We start from the raw sequence: 19,289 nt of genomic DNA on the forward strand, positions 1-19,289 counted from the left end.
CCTTTTCGCCTCTTTTCTGGGCGTATTATTCTTCTTTTTCTTCTTTTTTTTCGTCTAATGCATACCCCATCAGTGCAGCAATGCTTATTCAATACCGCCAGCAGATGGAGACACTGGGGGATAATTTTCTAAGGATTTATACTGATTTTTCCTGTCTGAATTTGTCGCACAGAAAGTTGCAGGCCAAATATGTGTGACATTTCTGCGACTTTAGCTTCTAGAGCATTTTTACAACATTATACATAGGTGCTGAATACATAAAAAGCGACTGTTCAGCGACAGACAAGTCGCATCGGCTGAAAGTAGGCCAGAATGTCAGTCCATGTTGGAGCAGGTTTAGATACAGTCTAAAGTATAGATCTCAAAGTCTGTGCACAGAATTTAGCAAGGGCCTCGCACCTTCTGATGCATCAGGTAGGTGCACAATAGCATAGCCTAACCCTCTGTACTTTGGTCTATATTGATGCGGGACATAGACAGCCAGCTGATGACCAATCCATTAGTGCAATGGATGGCTGGAAGCATTTGTCTTTGCCTTTGCAATACCACAGAAGCAATGCATGGTCAATGTACAGCAATGACACACCTGTGTGAACAGCCAGGAGACCCCCCCCCCCCCCCATGTTATGTTACATAGTTACATAGTTAGTACGGTCGAAAAAAGACATATGTCCATCAAGTTCAACCAGGGAATTAAGGGGTAGGGGTGTGGCGCGATATTGGGGAAGGGATGAGATTTTTTATTTCTTCATAAGCATTAATCTTATTTTGTCAATTAGGAACATTCAGCACCCACCCGCTATCAAGGCAGCTGCCTATCATGTCATGCCCTACCTGCACAGGTGTGCTGGCTACTCAAATGATCCAATTAAGGAGGCCATTTAGTCAGCAGCAGCAGAAGTCCTGTGCCTGGACGCTCCAACAGCGGCCAGACACAAGCAGAAGCAGAAGCAGCAGAAGCAGCAGCAGCACCACCTTTTGTTTTTTGGCTGCAGCAGCAGCAAGGCCCACAGGGCTGGCTAGCTGGCTAGCCAGCAAGCAGGTAGCAATGAAAGTAGGAATCTTTCTTTTTAACCCTGTAAGGGGGGTGGTGCACTGTACCCGAAGATACTGCCATATCGGGTCAATGCATAGGGCGACGGAAGCAAGCTTCGAAATCGGCCCCCGTTCTCAAAAATCCATTTAATATATGGTCCCCAGATAGGGGACGTATCAGATATTAAACTGATAAGAACAGATACTACACTTGATCTTAGCCAAAAGGCCGAGAAGCGATAACCGTGAAAGGGGCGGGCCCAACAAGGTGCCCTTCATGGGCACTATCACTGCTTGCTGTCAGGGAGGCTGCCAGACAATTTTCCATGCACACTCTGGGCTGGGGGGCAGTCAACCACCAGTACACACAGCAGAACCTAAACCCATACCATTATTGCTAAGCAGCAAGACAGGGGCCCATTGCACTCCCACGGGGCCTTTTTAAATGCAATCCATAACCCGGATTTGCCAGGAACCCTTCTTACTCCTCCTACTTGCATGTGACACTGGGCTTAGGATCTGCATAGGAAACACACACACAAGCACACACCTACCTTTGTTGCCTGCAGATGCCTCCTTGGCTGTCCCCAAACGGTATCAAACCAACACCCACGGGAAGCTGTAAGCATAGAGGACATGCCTGCACCCCATTGGACTTACCTGTGTGGGTTAAACCCGGGTTATTTGACAACCTATGGCGGTGATGGTTCTGCTCAGGCAGAGCAGTGCTGATGCTCCTCATAAAGCTGTCGCTGCTGTGAAGGTTCTAGGTGACATCACAAATCCCTATGGTTACATACACAACAAAGCTGGGTTGTTGTTGTTTACACTCTGCAAGGCCTGTGGAAGTGAGTGACATCATAGCACTGTAGTTCTGAGGGTTCTAGATGGATGCAACAATCTCCTGTTGCTTCTATGAAGGCCATAATAGACGACATCACCAAACAGCTCCATAGTCACATACACAGCAAAGGAGAGATGTTGTTTACACCTAGTGATGTCAGTGGTATTGAGTGACATCACAGCACAGTGCTAAGGCTCCTGGGCCTGGACACAGCAGCGGCTGCAATATCTCAACGGAGAATACGTTTATATATATGTGTGTGTGTGCGCGTATATATATATATATATATATATATATATATATGTCTCCGCCGAAATCACTTTTAAACCCATTTCCACCTTTTTTTCCCTTCTCTTCCTCTTACTTTTTTTTCACGTTTTTTTACGTTTTTCTCCTTTTCGCCTCTTTTCTGGGCGTATTATTCTTCTTTTTCTTCTTTTTTTTCGTCTAATGCATACCCCATCAGTGCAGCAATGCTTATTCAATACCGCCAGCAGATGGAGACACTGGGGGATAATTTTCTAAGGATTTATACTGATTTTTCCTGTCTGAATTTGTCGCACAGAAAGTTGCAGGCCAAATATGTGTGACATTTCTGCGACTTTAGCTTCTAGAGCATTTTTACAACATTATACATAGGTGCTGAATACATAAAAAGCGACTGTTCAGCGACAGACAAGTCGCATCGGCTGAAAGTAGGCCAGAATGTCAGTCCATGTTGGAGCAGGTTTAGATACAGTCTAAAGTATAGATCTCAAAGTCTGTGCACAGAATTTAGCAAGGGTCTCGCACCTTCTGATGCATCAGGTAGGTGCACAATAGCATAGCCTAACCCTCTGTACTTTGGTCTATATTGATGCGGGACATAGACAGCCAGCTGATGACCAATCCATTAGTGCAATGGATGGCTGGAAGCATTTGTCTTTGCCTTTGCAATACCACAGAAGCAATGCATGGTCAATGTACAGCAATGACACACCTGTGTGAACAGCCAGGAGACCCCCCCCCCCCATGTTATGTTACATAGTTACATAGTTAGTACGGTCGAAAAAAGACATATGTCCATCAAGTTCAACCAGGGAATTAAGGGGTAGGGGTGTGGCGCGATATTGGGGAAGGGATGAGATTTTATATTTCTTCATAAGCATTAATCTTATTTTGTCAATTAGGAACATTCAGCACCCACCCGCTATCAAGGCAGCTGCCTATCATGTCATGCCCTACCTGCACAGGTGTGCTGGCTACTCAAATGATCCAATTAAGGAGGCCATTTAGTCAGCAGCAGCAGAAGTCCTGTGCCTGGACGCTCCAACAGCGGCCAGACACAAGCAGAAGCAGAAGCAGCAGAAGCAGCAGCAGCACCACCTTTTGTTTTTTGGCTGCAGCAGCAGCAAGGCCCACAGGGCTGGCTAGCTGGCTAGCCAGCAAGCAGGTAGCAATGAAAGTAGGAATCTTTCTTTTTAACCCTGTAAGGGGGTGGTGCACTGTACCCGAAGATACTGCCATATCGGGTCAATGCATAGGGCGACGGAAGCAAGCTTTGAAATCGGCCCCCGTTCTCAAAAATCCATTTAATATATGGTCCCCAGATAGGGGACGTATCAGATATTAAACTGATAAGAACAGATACTACACTTGATCTTAGCCAAAAGGCCGAGAAGCGATAACCGTGAAAGGGGCGGGGCCCAACAAGGTGCCCTTCATGGGCACTATCACTGCTTGCTGTCAGGGAGGCTGCCAGACAATTTTCCATGCACACTCTGGGCTGGGGGGCAGTCAACCACCAGTACACACAGCAGAACCTAAACCCATACCATTATTGCTAAGCAGCAAGACAGGGGCCCATTGCACTCCCACGGGGCCTTTTTAAATGCAATCCATAACCCGGATTTGCCAGGAACCCTTCTTACTCCTCCTACTTGCATGTGACACTGGGCTTAGGATCTGCATAGGAAACACACACACAAGCACACACCTACCTTTGTTGCCTGCAGATGCCTCCTTGGCTGTCCCCAAACGGTATCAAACCAACACCCACGGGAAGCTGTAAGCATAGAGGACATGCCTGCACCCCATTGGACTTACCTGTGTGGGTTAAACCCGGGTTATTTGACAACCTATGGCGGTGATGGTTCTGCTCAGGCAGAGCAGTGCTGATGCTCCTCATAAAGCTGTCGCTGCTGTGAAGGTTCTAGGTGACATCACAAATCCCTATGGTTACATACACAACAAAGCTGGGTTGTTGTTGTTTACACTCTGCAAGGCCTGTGGAAGTGAGTGACATCATAGCACTGTAGTTCTGAGGGTTCTAGATGGATGCAACAATCTCCTGTTGCTTCTATGAAGGCCATAATAGACGACATCACCAAACAGCTCCATAGTCACATACACAGCAAAGGAGAGATGTTGTTTACACCTAGTGATGTCAGTGGTATTGAGTGACATCACAGCACAGTGCTAAGGCTCCTGGGCCTGGACACAGCAGCGGCTGCAATATCTCAACGGAGAATACGTTTATATATATGTGTGTGTGTGCGCATATATATATATATATATATATATATATATATATATATATATATATATTTCTCCGCCGAAATCACTTTTAAACCCATTTCCACCTTTTTTTCCCTTCTCTTCCTCTTACTTTTTTTTCACGTTTTTTTACGTTTTTCTCCTTTTCGCCTCTTTTCTGGGCGTATTATTATTCTTCTTTTTCTTCTTTTTTTTTCGTCTAATGCATACCCCATCAGTGCAGCAATGCTTATTCAATACCGCCAGCAGATGGAGACACTGGGGGATAATTTTCTAAGGATTTATACTGATTTTTCCTGTCTGAATTTGTCGCACAGAAAGTTGCAGGCCAAATATGTGTGACATTTCTGCGACTTTAGCTTCTAGAGCATTTTTACAACATTATACATAGGTGCTGAATACATAAAAAGCGACTGTTCAGCGACAGACAAGTCGCATCGGCTGAAAGTAGGCCAGAATGTCAGTCCATGTTGGAGCAGGTTTAGATACAGTCTAAAGTATAGATCTCAAAGTCTGTGCACAGAATTTAGCAAGGGCCTCGCACCTTCTGATGCATCAGGTAGGTGCACAATAGCATAGCCTAACCCTCTGTACTTTGGTCTATATTGATGCGGGACATAGACAGCCAGCTGATGACCAATCCATTAGTGCAATGGATGGCTGGAAGCATTTGTCTTTGCCTTTGCAATACCACAGAAGCAATGCATGGTCAATGTACAGCAATGACACACCTGTGTGAACAGCCAGGAGACCCCCCCCCCCCCATGTTATGTTACATAGTTACATAGTTAGTACGGTCGAAAAAAGACATATGTCCATCAAGTTCAACCAGGGAATTAAGGGGTAGGGGTGTGGCGCGATATTGGGGAAGGGATGAGATTTTATATTTCTTCATAAGCATTAATCTTATTTTGTCAATTAGGAACATTCAGCACCCACCCGCTATCAAGGCAGCTGCCTATCATGTCATGCCCTACCTGCACAGGTGTGCTGGCTACTCAAATGATCCAATTAAGGAGGCCATTTAGTCAGCAGCAGCAGAAGTCCTGTGCCTGGACGCTCCAACAGCGGCCAGACACAAGCAGAAGCAGCAGAAGCAGCAGCAGCACCACCTTTTGTTTTTTGGCTGCAGCAGCAGCAAGGCCCACAGGGCTGGCTAGCTGGCTAGCCAGCAAGCAGGTAGCAATGAAAGTAGGAATCTTTCTTTTTAACCCTGTAAGGGGGTGGTGCACTGTACCCGAAGATACTGCCATATCGGGTCAATGCATAGGGCGACGGAAGCAAGCTTCGAAATCGGCCCCCGTTCTCAAAAATCCATTTAATATATGGTCCCCAGATAGGGGACGTATCAGTTATTAAACTGATAAGAACAGATACTACACTTGATCTTAGCCAAAAGGCCGAGAAGCGATAACCGTGAAAGGGGCGGGCCCAACAAGGTGCCCTTCATGGGCACTATCACTGCTTGCTGTCAGGGAGGCTGCCAGACAATTTTCCATGCACACTCTGGGCTGGGGGGCAGTCAACCACCAGTACACACAGCAGAACCTAAACCCATACCATTATTGCTAAGCAGCAAGACAGGGGCCCATTGCACTCCCACGGGGCCTTTTTAAATGCAATCCATAACCCGGATTTGCCAGGAACCCTTCTTACTCCTCCTACTTGCATGTGACACTGGGCTTAGGATCTGCATAGGAAACACACACACAAGCACACACCTACCTTTGTTGCCTGCAGATGCCTCCTTGGCTGTCCCCAAACGGTATCAAACCAACACCCACGGGAAGCTGTAAGCATAGAGGACATGCCTGCACCCCATTGGACTTACCTGTGTGGGTTAAACCCGGGTTATTTGACAACCTATGGCGGTGATGGTTCTGCTCAGGCAGAGCAGTGCTGATGCTCCTCATAAAGCTGTCGCTGCTGTGAAGGTTCTAGGTGACATCACAAATCCCTATGGTTACATACACAACAAAGCTGGGTTGTTGTTGTTTACACTCTGCAAGGCCTGTGGAAGTGAGTGACATCATAGCACTGTAGTTCTGAGGGTTCTAGATGGATGCAACAATCTCCTGTTGCTTCTATGAAGGCCATAATAGACGACATCACCAAACAGCTCCATAGTCACATACACAGCAAAGGAGAGATGTTGTTTACACCTAGTGATGTCAGTGGTATTGAGTGACATCACAGCACAGTGCTAAGGCTCCTGGGCCTGGACACAGCAGCGGCTGCAATATCTCAACGGAGAATACGTTTATATATATGTGTGTGTGTGTGCGCGTATATATATATATATATATATATATATATATATATATATATATATTTCTCCGCCGAAATCACTTTTAAACCCATTTCCACCTTTTTTTCCCTTCTCTTCCTCTTACTTTTTTCACGTTTTTTTACGTTTTTCTCCTTTTCGCCTCTTTTCTGGGCATATTATTCTTCTTTTTCTTCTTTTTTTTCGTCTAATGCATACCCCATCAGTGCAGCAATGCTTATTCAATACCGCCAGCAGATGGAGACACTGGGGGATAATTTTCTAAGGATTTATACTGATTTTTCCTGTCTGAATTTGTCGCACAGAAAGTTGCAGGCCAAATATGTGTGACATTTCTGCGACTTTAGCTTCTAGAGCATTTTTACAACATTATACATAGGTGCTGAATACATAAAAAGCGACTGTTCAGCGACAGACAAGTCGCATCGGCTGAAAGTAGGCCAGAATGTCAGTCCATGTTGGAGCAGGTTTAGATACAGTCTAAAGTATAGATCTCAAAGTCTGTGCACAGAATTTAGCAAGGGCCTCGCACCTTCTGATGCATCAGGTAGGTGCACAATAGCATAGCCTAACCCTCTGTACTTTGGTCTATATTGATGCGGGACATAGACAGCCAGCTGATGACCAATCCATTAGTGCAATGGATGGCTGGAAGCATTTGTCTTTGCCTTTGCAATACCACAGAAGCAATGCATGGTCAATGTACAGCAATGACACACCTGTGTGAACAGCCAGGAGACCCCCCCCCCCCCCCCATGTTATGTTACATAGTTACATAGTTAGTACGGTCGAAAAAAGACATATGTCCATCAAGTTCAACCAGGGAATTAAGGGGTAGGGGTGTGGCGCGATATTGGGGAAGGGATGAGATTTTATATTTCTTCATAAGCATTAATCTTATTTTGTCAATTAGGAACATTCAGCACCCACCCGCTATCAAGGCAGCTGCCTATCATGTCATGCCCTACCTGCACAGGTGTGCTGGCTACTCAAATGATCCAATTAAGGAGGCCATTTAGTCAGCAGCAGCAGAAGTCCTGTGCCTGGACGCTCCAACAGCGGCCAGACACAAGCAGAAGCAGAAGCAGCAGAAGCAGCAGCAGCACCACCTTTTGTTTTTTGGCTGCAGCAGCAGCAAGGCCCACAGGGCTGGCTAGCTGGCTAGCCAGCAAGCAGGTAGCAATGAAAGTAGGAATCTTTCTTTTTAACCCTGTAAGGGGGTGGTGCACTGTACCCGAAGATACTGCCATATCGGGTCAATGCATAGGGCGACGGAAGCAAGCTTCGAAATCGGCCCCCGTTCTCAAAAATCCATTTAATATATGGTCCCCAGATAGGGGACGTATCAGATATTAAACTGATAAGAACAGATACTACACTTGATCTTAGCCAAAAGGCCGAGAAGCGATAACCGTGAAAGGGGCGGGCCCAACAAGGTGCCCTTCATGGGCACTATCACTGCTTGCTGTCAGGGAGGCTGCCAGACAATTTTCCATGCACACTCTGGGCTGGGGGGCAGTCAACCACCAGTACACACAGCAGAACCTAAACCCATACCATTATTGCTAAGCAGCAAGACAGGGGCCCATTGCACTCCCACGGGGCCTTTTTAAATGCAATCCATAACCCGGATTTGCCAGGAACCCTTCTTACTCCTCCTACTTGCATGTGACACTGGGCTTAGGATCTGCATAGGAAACACACACACAAGCACACACCTACCTTTGTTGCCTGCAGATGCCTCCTTGGCTGTCCCCAAACGGTATCAAACCAACACCCACGGGAAGCTGTAAGCATAGAGGACATGCCTGCACCCCATTGGACTTACCTGTGTGGGTTAAACCCGGGTTATTTGACAACCTATGGCGGTGATGGTTCTGCTCAGGCAGAGCAGTGCTGATGCTCCTCATAAAGCTGTCGCTGCTGTGAAGGTTCTAGGTGACATCACAAATCCCTATGGTTACATACACAACAAAGCTGGGTTGTTGTTGTTTACACTCTGCAAGGCCTGTGGAAGTGAGTGACATCATAGCACTGTAGTTCTGAGGGTTCTAGATGGATGCAACAATCTCCTGTTGCTTCTATGAAGGCCATAATAGACGACATCACCAAACAGCTCCATAGTCACATACACAGCAAAGGAGAGATGTTGTTTACACCTAGTGATGTCAGTGGTATTGAGTGACATCACAGCACAGTGCTAAGGCTCCTGGGCCTGGACACAGCAGCGGCTGCAATATCTCAACGGAGAATACGTTTATATATATGTGTGTGTGTGCGCGTATATATATATATATATATATATATATATATATATATATATATTTCTCCGCCGAAATCACTTTTAAACCCATTTCCACCTTTTTTTCCCTTCTCTTCCTCTTACTTTTTTTTCACGTTTTTTTACGTTTTTCTCCTTTTCGCCTCTTTTCTGGGCGTATTATTCTTCTTTTTCTTCTTTTTTTTCGTCTAATGCATACCCCATCAGTGCAGCAATGCTTATTCAATACCGCCAGCAGATGGAGACACTGGGGGATAATTTTCTAAGGATTTATACTGATTTTTCCTGTCTGAATTTGTCGCACAGAAAGTTGCAGGCCAAATATGTGTGACATTTCTGCGACTTTAGCTTCTAGAGCATTTTTACAACATTATACATAGGTGCTGAATACATAAAAAGCGACTGTTCAGCGACAGACAAGTCGCATCGGCTGAAAGTAGGCCAGAATGTCAGTCCATGTTGGAGTAGGTTTAGATACAGTCTAAAGTATAGATCTCAAAGTCTGTGCACAGAATTTAGCAAGGGCCTCGCACCTTCTGATGCATCAGGTAGGTGCACAATAGCATAGCCTAACCCTCTGTACTTTGGTCTATATTGATGCGGGACATAGACAGCCAGCTGATGACCAATCCATTAGTGCAATGGATGGCTGGAAGCATTTGTCTTTGCCTTTGCAATACCACAGAAGCAATGCATGGTCAATGTACAGCAATGACACACCTGTGTGAACAGCCAGGAGACCCCCCCCCCCCCCCCATGTTATGTTACATAGTTACATAGTTAGTACGGTCGAAAAAAGACATATGTCCATCAAGTTCAACCAGGGAATTAAGGGGTAGGGGTGTGGCGCGATATTGGGGAAGGGATGAGATTTTATATTTCTTCATAAGCATTAATCTTATTTTGTCAATTAGGAACATTCAGCACCCACCCGCTATCAAGGCAGCTGCCTATCATGTCATGCCCTACCTGCACAGGTGTGCTGGCTACTCAAATGATCCAATTAAGGAGGCCATTTAGTCAGCAGCAGCAGAAGTCCTGTGCCTGGACGCTCCAACAGCGGCCAGACACAAGCAGAAGCAGAAGCAGCAGAAGCAGCAGCAGCACCACCTTTTGTTTTTTGGCTGCAGCAGCAGCAAGGCCCACAGGGCTGGCTAGCTGGCTAGCCAGCAAGCAGGTAGCAATGAAAGTAGGAATCTTTCTTTTTAACCCTGTAAGGGGGTGGTGCACTGTACCCGAAGATACTGCCATATCGGGTCAATGCATAGGGCGACGGAAGCAAGCTTCGAAATCGGCCCCCGTTCTCAAAAATCCATTTAATATATGGTCCCCAGATAGGGGACGTATCAGATATTAAACTGATAAGAACAGATTTTTTTTTTTTTTTTTTTTTTATAAACCTTCAGGTTTAGACTAAACACCACTTAGATAACGCGTCATTTTTGACTCATGGTAAAGTCTAACTCATCATTAGGTCATTCTTTATTTGTTCAAAGCAAATTCAAAACAAATTCAAATACCATCACCATTACACCCTTACAACATGTCTCCACTTCAAAAATTTCCATATCCCCTCTGCATCTATTTCACCTAATTTCTTTTTATCACGTAAATAAACGGTGTACAACCTATCCAGAATCATTCTTAAACTTCCTTCCACAGTCACATCTTTTCTCTTAAACACATATAAATTTCTAACATCCCACAAGACTTCCTTCACAATCGCCAACAACACAAACAACACCCTTTCATTCTTTCTTCCAATCATACTAAGACCAAACATCACAACCTCATATGAGAACCTATTTATCCCAGTCAACTCCTTACACAACGGACCTATCCCTCTCCATACATTCTGAGCCATGTCACAATTCCAAATCACATGCATCACACTTTCAACCCCACTACAATCTTCCCTCGGACATATTTCACTCCTTCCAATACCTCGATTCCTTTGGAACTCTCTTACTGGTAGGGCTCCATGCAAACACTGCCATCCTATCTCTCTCTGTCTATTTGATATTCCATCTGTCATTAAACTCTTCCACACCTTAGACACATCCTGGCCTCTTACCATATTAATCGGACACTCCACCTCACTTGCGGCGACATACCCAAACACATTCTTCTTACTTTCAAACAACTCCTTTCTCACACCAATCAACCTATAACTCTCCAAAAACTTTTCCACATACAAATACCAACTCGGGCACACAAACGCATAAGGCACTCTCAAATCTCTCTCCAGCCAACCTAATTTGCATAACACACGCCCACCTAAATATCTCAACATACATGCAAAATTCTTTTCTCCTCTCATCATCCTTCTAACCGCAAACACCACATTCACCCCCAAATACACATCTAGATTTGGAAATCCCATTCCACCCTTACTACCATCCTTCATCACAACTTCTCTCCTCACTCTTTCCACTTTTGTACCCCAAAAAAACACAAACAAAATTCTTTTTAACTTCCTTAAAACCATATAACTTGGCGGAAACACTATTGCCACATACAATAAAATAGGCAATATTACACTTTTCACAACCAGCACTTTCCCAACCATAGACAAATCTCTCAACCTCCAAAGACTCAATTTTTTGGACACTCTCTTCTCTACATCATCCCAACTTTCTCTCCCATCCAATCTTTCATCCATTTTAACACCTAAAACCTGAATACCACCTTCAATATTCTTCATACCCACATCCTCACTTCCTTGCATACTACCAAAACATTTATACTCACTTTTGGACCAATTCACCTTAAACCCAGACGCTCCACAAAACAATCCAACTAGTAACTTTGCCCTTCTCATAACAGCCACAGACTCTCCCAAAATACACACATCATCCATGTAGGCCAAAACTTTGACTTCTCTCCCACCACTCCCTGGAATTTTTAACCCTCTAACACACTTATCCCGCCGCAACATCTCTAATAATGGCTCCATAGCACATATAAAAGCCATAGGGGACAACGGACAACCCTGCCTTACACCAGAACATACTTTCACCTTCTCAGACATCCAACCGTTTATCAAAACCTTACTATATGCTCCATCATACAGCATCCTTACAACATTTACAAAATCACCCGGGAATCCCATTCTCACTAATACTCTAAACAAAAACCTATGTGACAGACGATCAAACGCCTTTTCAAAATCTATCGACATCACTCTAACCTCCTGTTTCCTACTCATACTATCCCATAACAAATCTCTCAACAAACACAAATTTCCATTTATTCTTCTCCCAGGCACTCCACACACTTGTTCTTCTCCAATCACCTGCTCAACCACATCTCTCATCCTATTTGTAATTATTTTAGCAAACACCTTATAATCTACATTCAACAAAGTTATCGGCCTCCAATTCCTCACATCATTCACATCACCTTTCTTATAAATCAACACAACCACTCCACTCTTCATACTTTCCACCATTCTCTCCTTCCTCCACATATACCTATACACTTCCACCAAATCATCCTTCACAACATCCCAAATCCAAGCATAAAATTCAACAGGCAACCCATCCTCTCCAGGCGTTTTATTTCTTGACATACTATCCACAGTCCTCTTCACTTCCTCCTCTCCAATCTCTCTCATCAGAGTCCCATATTCACTACCATCCACCCTCTTATCAAGCACTCTCAACACTTCATCCTGCAAGTCCTCTTCACAATCTTTTACCGCATACAACTCTTCATAAAAAATTTTAACCACTCCCAACACAGCTTTACCTTTAACCAGACAGCCATCATCATCATACACTCTTACCATATCCTCTCTCTTCCCAATAACTTTTTTAAAGAAATATCTCGAACATTTCTCATCTTTCTCTAACTTATCAAATTTTGCTTGATACATCAACTCTTTACCTTTCTCATTCAACCAATTTTTTAGATCACTCTTCACAACCTCAATCTGCTCACCCACACTCCAGCCATACTTCTTTAACTTATTGAGAAACACCAATCTTTTATTCAACCATTCATACTTCTTCTTCCTCCCAGCATTCCGCTTATATCCCTCTCTTTTAAAGAAAACTTTTGTTTGACCCTTAACCCATTCCCACCAACACAATATATCAGGAAAATCATTCTTTTCCTTACACCAACCCCTATACTTATTAACATATCTATCATACACTCCTTCCACTTCCAACAATTTAACATTTAATTTCCATACACCCCTCCCACTCACACAATCTGCATCCAATACTAACTCACAACACACATACTCATGATCTGAATATCCTACTTTTTCTTGCATATAATTCTTACATAACACACCCTTAGACACAAAACACATATCAAGTCTGGAACTATGACTTCCACTATCAGAATAATATGTATCTAACAAAGGACACACTCCACACGCTTCAGCCACATCCTTTAACTTAAAGTCACACACCATACTTTTAAGAATATTCCCAGATACATCCACATTCCCCTCAATTTCACAATTGAAATCCCCCACCCACACCAAAGGTATTTTACCCGGCAGAAACCTCTTAATTACCTCCAACAACCCCACCCGCTCCTCCCTCCTTACCGGCGCATACACATTTATCAACCTAAATTTAACCCCCTGCACCTTAACCTCCACCATGATACACCTCCCCTCCTCTATTACCACATAACTACAAACTTCAAACTTAAAGCTCTTAAAAAGCACCCCTACCCCATCATTCCTATTATGCCCAGACACCGACCAAACAGCAGGACCATAAGCCCATTCTCCCTTCCCCGGAATATCATTTAGCCCACATTCCTGCAAACAAATAATGTCCGCTTTTTTCCCTGCCAAGTCCTCCAAAATTACTGTCCTTCTGACTTTACTTCTAAAGACTCTAACGTTTATAGAACCGACTAAAAAAGACATACCACCATCTTAACAACCCTAAGGAAGAATTTGACAGAAAAGAAGAAAGTTATTTAGGTAGCTTTCCTCAGCGGTGTGGGAGAAGCTTCTCCCGCAGAGCACGCATCCATGTCGCTCTCAGATAGCGGTTGATACCGATTGTCCGTAGCCACCAGCGTCGACTCCATCTGTCCACCAGAAAGCTTCCTAGCCGTCTTCTTGGGGGGACGAAAAAGATCAAAGTCATCCTCTCTCTCTCTATGTCTCTCCTCACGGTCTTCACCCTCAGAAGAAGACCACTCTTCAATTTGCGGCGACTCCTCAGCCGGGGGACTGGGAGCATCCTCAATCTCCCCTTCTTCCACTTGCACCGCCATTTGCTCCTCCTCCACCACCACTTGCTCCTCCACCACCTTCACTTGCTCCTCTACCACCACAGGACTCTGTACCTCTCCAATAATAACGCTCTCTCTTGCAGGAACCACTGCAGCCGCAGCTGCAGCTGCCCTCCTCCTCTCCACCATTTCCTCTTCCATTCTCCTCTCCTCCTCCCTCCTCTTCAACACTGGACAGTTCTTGTACACATGGCCAGCTTCCCCACATAGGTCACAGGTCCTCGGGTGTGGACATGCACCCGCCTCATGCCCCGGTTGCTTACAGTTCCTGCATTTCTTACTGCCAGGGCAGGCCTCCTTCACATGTCCAAACAATAGACAATTTCTACAGAAAGATGGCTGTCCGTAGTAATAGAGATAACCTCTGAAACCAGCAATGGTAAAGTTCGCCGGAGGGTGCTTAACGCCTCCAATGCAATCTCCATCAAGCCGCAACTTCACAAAGAACTTATACGTGCCATTAAATACACCAATGCTGCTTGTCTGCTTAGTACCACCAGCAATAGACTCACAATAGATGCTCAAGAAGTTCTTAATCATAGAGACATCAACAAACGGATTGTACATGTGGATAAACAAAGTCTTTGTCCCCATTTCAAAAAGGGGATAAAAGGACACATCCCGCAAAACCTCACTTCCACTGTTCCGTTTTAAGCACTCATAAAAGTTCTGGCAGTCAGCATCATATAAGAAGGACACGTCATAAATACCTTGGCGCTTGTTCTCCTGGACACAAAAGAGGTCGCTCAAGGAAAATCCTGCCAGTCGCTCCACAATGGTATGGCCGATGTATTCAATGCTGTTTCTTAGACGATCCGTGGTTAGCACCTTGATGCGTACGGTCTTCTCCACTGCAGACATGTTGGATCCAGCCATCTTTCCAAATCTGTCGGTAACGAGTACCACAGTCTTGATCACCTACGCAGCTAGTCGCGGCGCAGTTCACTCGCACCCTCAGCGCCGACCGAGGCAATAAACCCCGATCTTAGCCAAAAGGCCGAGAAGCGATAACCGTGAAAGGGGCGGGCCCAACAAGGTGCCCTTCATGGGCACTATCACTGCTTGCTGTCAGGGAGGCTGCCAGACAATTTTCCATGCACACTCTGGGCTGGGGGGCAGTCAACCACCAGTACACACAGCAGAACCTAAACCCATACCATTATTGCTAAGCAGCAAGACAGGGGCCCATTGCACTCCCACGGGGCCTTTTTAAATGCAATCCATAACCCGGATTTGCCAGGAACCCTTCTTACTCCTCCTACTTGCATGTGACACTGGGCTTAGGATCTGCATAGGAAACACACACACAAGCACACACCTACCTTTGTTGCCTGCAGATGCCTCCTTGGCTGTCCCCAAACGGTATCAAACCAACACCCACGGGAAGCTGTAAGCATAGAGGACATGCCTGCACCCCATTGGACTTACCTGTGTGGGTTAAACCCGGGTTATTTGACAACCTATGGCGGTGATGGTTCTGCTCAGGCAGAGCAGTGCTGATGCTCCTCATAAAGCTGTCGCTGCTGTGAAGGTTCTAGGTGACATCACAAATCCCTATGGTTACATACACAACAAAGCTGGGTTGTTGTTGTTTACACTCTGCAAGGCCTGTGGAAGTGAGTGACATCATAGCACTGTAGTTCTGAGGGTTCTAGATGGATGCAACAATCTCCTGTTGCTTCTATGAAGGCCATAATAGACGACATCACCAAACAGCTCCATAGTCACATACACAGCAAAGGAGAGATGTTGTTTACACCTAGTGATGTCAGTGGTATTGAGTGACATCACAGCACAGTGCTAAGGCTCCTGGGCCTGGACACAGCAGCGGCTGCAATATCTCAACGGAGAATACGTTTATATATATGTGTGTGTGTGCGCGTATATATATATATATATATATATATATATATATATATATATATATATATATATATTTCTCCGCCGAAATCACTTTTAAACCCATTTCCACCTTTTTTTCCCTTCTCTTCCTCTTACTTTTTTTTCACGTTTTTTTACGTTTTTCTCCTTTTCGCCTCTTTTCTGGGCGTATTATTCTTCTTTTTCTTCTTTTTTTTCGTCTAATGCATACCCCATCAGTGCAGCAATGCTTATTCAATACCGCCAGCAGATGGAGACACTGGGGGATAATTTTCTAAGGATTTATACTGATTTTTCCTGTCTGAATTTGTCGCACAGAAAGTTGCAGGCCAAATATGTGTGACATTTCTGCGACTTTAGCTTCTAGAGCATTTTTACAACATTATACATAGGTGCTGAATACATAAAAAGCGACTGTTCAGCGCCAGACAAGTCGCATCGGCTGAAAGTAGGCCAGAATGTCAGTCCATGTTGGAGCAGGTTTAGATACAGTCTAAAGTATAGATCTCAAAGTCTGTGCACAGAATTTAGCAAGGGCCTCGCACCTTCTGATGCATCAGGTAGGTGCACAATAGCATAGCCTAACCCTCTGTACTTTGGTCTATATTGATGCGGGACATAGACAGCCAGCTGATGACCAATCCATTAGTGCAATGGATGGCTGGAAGCATTTGTCTTTGCCTTTGCAATACCACAGAAGCAATGCATGGTCAATGTACAGCAATGACACACCTGTGTGAACAGCCAGGAGACCCCCCCCCCCCCCCCCATGTTATGTTACATAGTTACATAGTTAGTACGGTCGAAAAAAGACATATGTCCATCAAGTTCAACCAGGGAATTAAGGGGTAGGGGTGTGGCGCGATATTGGGGAAGGGATGAGATTTTATATTTCTTCATAAGCATTAATCTTATTTTGTCAATTAGGAACATTCAGCACCCACCCGCTATCAAGGCAGCTGCCTATCATGTCATGCCCTACCTGCACAGGTGTGCTGGCTACTCAAATGATCCAATTAAGGAGGCCATTTAGTCAGCAGCAGCAGAAGTCCTGTGCCTGGACGCTCCAACAGCGGCCAGACACAAGCAGAAGCAGAAGCAGCAGAAGCAGCAGCAGCACCACCTTTTGTTTTTTGGCTGCAGCAGCAGCAAGGCCCACAGGGCTGGCTAGCTGGCTAGCCAGCAAGCAGGTAGCAATGAAAGTAGGAATCTTTCTTTTTAACCCTGTAAGGGGGTGGTGCACTGTACCCGAAGATACTGCCATATCGGGTCAATGCATAGGGCGACGGAAGCAAGCTTCGAAATCGGCCCCCGTTCTCAAAAATCCATTTAATATATGGTCCCCAGATAGGGGACGTATCAGATATTAAACTGATAAGAACAGATACTACACTTGATCTTAGCCAAAAGGCCGAGAAGCGATAACCGTGAAAGGGGCGGGCCCAACAAGGTGCCCTTCATGGGCACTATCACTGCTTGCTGTCAGGGAGGCTGCCAGACAATTTTCCATGCACACTCTGGGCTGGGGGGCAGTCAACCACCAGTACACACAGCAGAACCTAAACCCATACCATTATTGCTAAGCAGCAAGACAGGGGTCCATTGCACTCCCACGGGGCCTTTTTAAATGCAATCCATAACCCGGATTTGCCAGGAACCCTTCTTACTCCTCCTACTTGCATGTGACACTGGGCTTAGGATCTGCATAGGAAACACACACACAAGCACACACCTACCTTTGTTGCCTGCAGATGCCTCCTTGGCTGTCCCCAAACGGTATCAAACCAACACCCACGGGAAGCTGTAAGCATAGAGGACATGCCTGCACCCCATTGGACTTACCTGTGTGGGTTAAACCCGGGTTATTTGACAACCTATGGCGGTGATGGTTCTGCTCAGGCAGAGCAGTGCTGATGCTCCTCATAAAGCTGTCGCTGCTGTGAAGGTTCTAGGTGACATCACAAATCCCTATGGTTACATACACAACAAAGCTGGGTTGTTGTTGTTTACACTCTGCAAGGCCTGTGGAAGTGAGTGACATCATAGCACTGTAGTTCTGAGGGTTCTAGATGGATGCAACAATCTCCTGTTGCTTCTATGAAGGCCATAATAGACGACATCACCAAACAGCTCCATAGTCACATACACAGCAAAGGAGAGATGTTGTTTACACCTAGTGATGTCAGTGGTATTGAGTGACATCACAGCACAGTGCTAAGGCTCCTGGGCCTGGACACAGCAGCGGCTGCAATATCTCAACGGAGAATACGTTTATATATATGTGTGTGTGTGCGCGTATATATATATATATATATATATATATATATATATATTTCTCCGCCGAAATCACTTTTAAACCCATTTCCACCTTTTTTTCCCTTCTCTTCCTCTTACTTTTTTTTCACGTTTTTTTACGTTTTTCTCCTTTTCGCCTCTTTTCTGGGCGTATTATTCTTCTTTTTCTTCTTTTTTTTCGTCTAATGCATACCCCATCAGTGCAGCAATGCTTATTCAATACCGCCAGCAGATGGAGACACTGGGGGATAATTTTCTAAGGATTTATACTGATTTTTCCTGTCTGAATTTGTCGCACAGAAAGTTGCAGGCCAAATATGTGTGACATTTCTGCGACTTTAGCTTCTAGAGCATTTTTACAACATTATACATAGGTGCTGAATACATAAAAAGCGACTGTTCAGCGACAGACAAGTCGCATCGGCTGAAAGTAGGCCAGAATGTCAGTCCATGTTGGAGCAGGTTTAGATACAGTCTAAAGTATAGATCTCAAAGTCTGTGCACAGAATTTAGCAAGGGCCTCGCACCTTCTGATGCATCAGGTAGGTGCACAATAGCATAGCCTAACCCTCTGTACTTTGGTCTATATTGATGCGGGACATAGACAGCCAGCTGATGACCAATCCATTAGTGCAATGGATGGCTGGAAGCATTTGTCTTTGCCTTTGCAATACCACAGAAGCAATGCATGGTCAATGTACAGCAATGACACACCTGTGTGAACAGCCAGGAGACCCCCCCCCCCCCCCCCCCCCATGTTATGTTACATAGTTACATAGTTAGTACGGTCGAAAAAAGACATATGTCCATCAAGTTCAACCAGGGAATTAAGGGGTAGGGGTGTGGCGCGATATTGGGGAAGG

The 19,289-nt window shown here is 45.1% G+C and overlaps 6 non-coding genes across 6 annotated transcripts; all 6 read right to left on the minus strand.

The window, feature by feature from the left end:
* Positions 1–1,085: 1,085 nt before the first annotated feature.
* LOC130329784 (U2 spliceosomal RNA) lies at positions 1,086–1,276 on the minus strand. Its single transcript, XR_008873281.1, has one exon. It is a non-coding gene; the product is annotated as a U2 spliceosomal RNA (small nuclear RNA).
* Positions 1,277–3,353: 2,077 nt separating this feature from the next.
* LOC130329699 (U2 spliceosomal RNA) lies at positions 3,354–3,544 on the minus strand. Its single transcript, XR_008873219.1, has one exon. It is a non-coding gene; the product is annotated as a U2 spliceosomal RNA (small nuclear RNA).
* A 2,091-nt stretch (positions 3,545–5,635) lies between these two features.
* LOC130329691 (U2 spliceosomal RNA) lies at positions 5,636–5,826 on the minus strand. The gene has a single exon (XR_008873212.1). It is a non-coding gene; the product is annotated as a U2 spliceosomal RNA (small nuclear RNA).
* A 2,093-nt stretch (positions 5,827–7,919) lies between these two features.
* Positions 7,920–8,110, minus strand: LOC130329640 (U2 spliceosomal RNA). The gene has a single exon (XR_008873166.1). It is a non-coding gene; the product is annotated as a U2 spliceosomal RNA (small nuclear RNA).
* A 2,091-nt stretch (positions 8,111–10,201) lies between these two features.
* On the minus strand, positions 10,202–10,385 carry LOC130329721 (U2 spliceosomal RNA). Its single transcript, XR_008873235.1, has one exon. It is a non-coding gene; the product is annotated as a U2 spliceosomal RNA (small nuclear RNA).
* A 6,978-nt stretch (positions 10,386–17,363) lies between these two features.
* On the minus strand, positions 17,364–17,554 carry LOC130329641 (U2 spliceosomal RNA). Its single transcript, XR_008873167.1, has one exon. It is a non-coding gene; the product is annotated as a U2 spliceosomal RNA (small nuclear RNA).
* Positions 17,555–19,289: the final 1,735 nt, after the last annotated feature.

The sequence above is a fragment of the Hyla sarda genome, unplaced genomic scaffold (assembly GCF_029499605.1).
Source record: "Hyla sarda isolate aHylSar1 unplaced genomic scaffold, aHylSar1.hap1 scaffold_321, whole genome shotgun sequence".
Classification (NCBI taxonomy): Eukaryota; Metazoa; Chordata; class Amphibia; order Anura; family Hylidae; genus Hyla; species Hyla sarda.